Raw genomic sequence first — 3,816 nt, 5'->3', positions numbered from 1 at the left:
CTAAACTAGCTACTAGGGTTTACATGAGGAAGTAATTGATGCATAAATCCACTTTCGGGGCCCACTTGGTGTTTGTTTGGGCTGAGCTTGATCTATCCACGAGCTGAGGCTTCTTTTGGAGTTGAACGCCAAGTTGTAACGTGTTTTGGGCGTTCAACTCCGGGTCGTGACGTGTTTCTAGCGTTTTACTCCAGATAGCAACATGGAACTGGCGTTGAGCGCCAGTTTACGTCGTCAATTCCCAAATAAAGTATGGACTATTATATATTGCTGGAAAGCTCTGGATGTCTACTTTCCAACGCCGTTGAGAGCGCGTCATTTGAAGTTCTGTAGCTCCATAAAATCCGTTTCGAGTGCAGGGAGGTCAGATTCCAACAGCATCAGCAGTCCTTTGTCAGCCTCCTATCAGAGTTTTGCTCAAGTCCCTCAATTTCAGCCAGAAATTACCTGAAATCACAGAAAAACACACAAACTCGTAGTAAATTCCAGAAATGTGATTTTAACATAAAAACTAATGAAAACATCCCTGAAAGTAGCTTAAACTTACTAAAAACTACCTAAAAACAATGCCAAAAAGCGTATAAATTATCTGCTCATCACCGTATTAGCTCAGAACAAGATCTTGACCTGGCAGGTTAATATGATCTCTCAGCATTTGAATAGAATACAAACTGTAGCTGACAGTACACAAGAAGTATCTCCTGATGTAGATGCTTATGATCCTGATCAACCCACCTTGGAGGAGGTGAATTATATAGGAGAACCCAATGGAAACACCTACAATCCTTCATGGAGGAATAATCCTAACCTCTCATGGAAGGATTAACAGAAGCCTCAGTAAGGCTTTAGTAACAATCTAGGTGGAAGGAACTAGAATAGGTTCAACAACAGACCACCATTCCCTTCTTCTCAATAACATATGGAAACTCCTAAGCAGAGCGTTTCTGACTTAATCACTCTGGTTTCCAGCCTCTCTAAGACCACTTACAGTTTCATAACTGAAACAAGGTCCTTCATTAAAAATTTAGAGGTAGAAGTTGGTCAATTGAGTAAGAGGATCCCTGAAACTCCTCTTGAAAATCTTTATAGTAACACTGAGGTGAATCCAAGAGAAGAGTGCAAGGCCATCACCATTGAGGCAGAGGCCGAATCTGGAGAGAATGTGAAGGCATTGAACGCCATTGAAGAACTCCTCACTGGGCATTCAATGCCCAATCATGTAGCAAAGCTGGCATTGAACGCCAGTAAAAAATCCCTCACTAGGCATTCAACGCCCATCTTGGCAGTAGAGCTGGCGTTGAACGCCAGCCAGGGAGCACTGGCTGGGCGTTCAACACCCAAACAGGCAAGAACTCTGGCGTTGAACGCTAGTGAGGAACCCCTCACTAGGCGTTCAACACCACAACTACCAGGGAAGCTGGCGTTGAATGCCAGCCAGGACATCCCTGCTGGGCGTTCAATGCCCAAAAGGATAGAGGAACTGGCGTTTAACGCCAGTAAGGGTGCACAGCATGGGCGTTCAACGCCTAAAGAGCTATCAAAGCTGGCGTTGAATGCCAGTAAAGGCACACCCTTTGAGTACTCAATACCCACTCAAGAAACCCCTATCGCATAACTAAAGGAAGCCAAGGCTCACATAAAGACCATAGAGGTTTCTTTGCATGCACTTATGCAGTGCAGAAATTCTGATAAATACTCATCCTCTGAGGAGGATGAAAACACTAGGGAAGAGTAAGTTGCTCGGTACCTAGGAGCTCTCATGAAGTTGAATGCCAAGCTATTTGGTACAAAGCCTTTGGAGGAAGAACCTCCATTACTTTCCAAAGAACTTAATGCTTTGGTTCAGAAGCTTCCAAATACTAGATGCTTCCTGATTCCTTGTACCACAGGCACCATGACCTTTGAGAAGGTTATGTGTGACCTAGGGTCAAGCATAAACCTCATGCCACTCTCTGTAATGGAAAAGCTGGGAATCCTTGAGGTACAAGCTGCAAACATCTCATTAGAGATGGCAGACAAGACAATGAAGAAGACATATGGCTTAGTAGATAATGTCTTGGTAAAAGTTGAAAACCACTACATCCCTGCAAACTTCATAGTCTTGGATATTAGAGAGGAGAGTCATCCTTGGAATACCTTTCCTAGCCACTACTAATGCTATGATTAATGTGACTAAGAGAGAACTGACTCTACAACTCGGGGAGGACCACATCTTGTTCAAGATGCCTCATCTCAGTTCTCCCTCTAATAATAGAGAGATAGCTGTGCAACACCTAGTATTCCAACCCTCTCTTTCTCTGTAGAACTTTGCAGAACCCCCAAACACCAATTCTAAGTTTGGTGTTTGGCAGTCATCAACAAGCTCTAAGAACAAAGGTACCAAGAAAAAAGTACCTAAAGGCTGGAAGGACAAGAAAGTCCCAACTGAAGGCCTTTCACCTGGCATGAGAGTTGTCTTCACTAAGAAACCAGTCATGCCACATACAGTGAGTCGTATCCTGTCTTTAGAGCATGTGGAGCTCACTCATGAGAAGACAGAAAAAATTTCACTGTTAAAGGCAAAAATCTAAGCCCATACTCACCTCTTTAAGGAGCTAACCATCAAGCTAATGACGTTAAAGAAGCACTTATTAGGAGGCAATCCAACCTTAATTAATTATTTAATTTTTATTTTGTTTTTCTTTCAGTTAATTTTAGGGTCATGATCATATGCAGCAGTCATAACAGAGACAAAAATGTCAAAGTAGTGAAAATAGAACACTCTGGATAGAGTGTTGTTGAAGTTGAACAACAGCCAGGGAGCTCTGGCTGGGCATCCAATGCCCCAAATGGGCATTATTGCTGGCGTTGAACGCCAACTAGGGAGCAGCCCTTGGACATTCAAACACCAGTGCAGAGGGCAGGGAATTTGAATTCCCTAGCTTCTCAAGACCCTTGGGGCCCACATCATATTTACCTACCCCACTTATTCCTTCTTACTTTCACACTTCTCCATACATACTTTCCTATAAACCCTAGTCCAATCACATCCACATCACTTCCCCAAAACCATCATAACTCCCACAAACCCTATCCAATTTAAAATTAAATTTCCCACACAATTCCCCACCCAAGGCCGAACTTAACCCTGCCCTCATCCTATAGATACCCCTCTTCATAACTCTTCACGCACACACCTCTCATATACACTCATAAGCCCCACGGCCAAACCCTCTCTCTCCCTCTATCTTCCTCTATTTTTCCTCTTCTTTTATTCTATTCTTCTCTTTACTTTATTTTTTCTCGAGGACGAGAAAGTTTTATGTTTGGTGTTGGAAAAGCATAGCTTTTTTTCTTTCCATTCCAATTCATGGCATCCAAGGTTGGAGAACCCTCTAGAAAAAGAAAAGAAAAGGCAGTAACCACCACCTCTGAACCTTGGAAGATGGAGAGATTCATCACCAAAGCCTACCAAGACCACTTCTTTGAAGTAGTGAAAGAGAAGAAAGTGATCCCTGATGTCCTTTTCAAGTTCAAGAAGAATGAGTATCCGAAAATCCAAAGAAGAGGTTGGGAAGTCCTAACCAATCCCATTCAATATGTTGGGATTTTAATGGTGCAAGAGTTCTATGCTAATACATGGGTTACTAAAAACCATGACACTGTTGTGAACCCAAATCCAAGGAATTAGAGCACCATGGTCCAAGGGAGAATCTTAGATTTCATCCCGAAAAGTATGAGGTTGGAATTCAACTTACCTTTAATTCAAGGAGATTCTTATCCTTACACTAGGAGAGTCAACTTTTATCAAAGATTAGATTAAATACTCTCAGACAT

Source organism: Arachis duranensis, chromosome 6 (assembly GCF_000817695.3).
Source record: "Arachis duranensis cultivar V14167 chromosome 6, aradu.V14167.gnm2.J7QH, whole genome shotgun sequence".
Classification (NCBI taxonomy): domain Eukaryota; kingdom Viridiplantae; phylum Streptophyta; class Magnoliopsida; order Fabales; family Fabaceae; genus Arachis; species Arachis duranensis.
Note: the sequence above shows the minus strand (reverse complement) of the source record.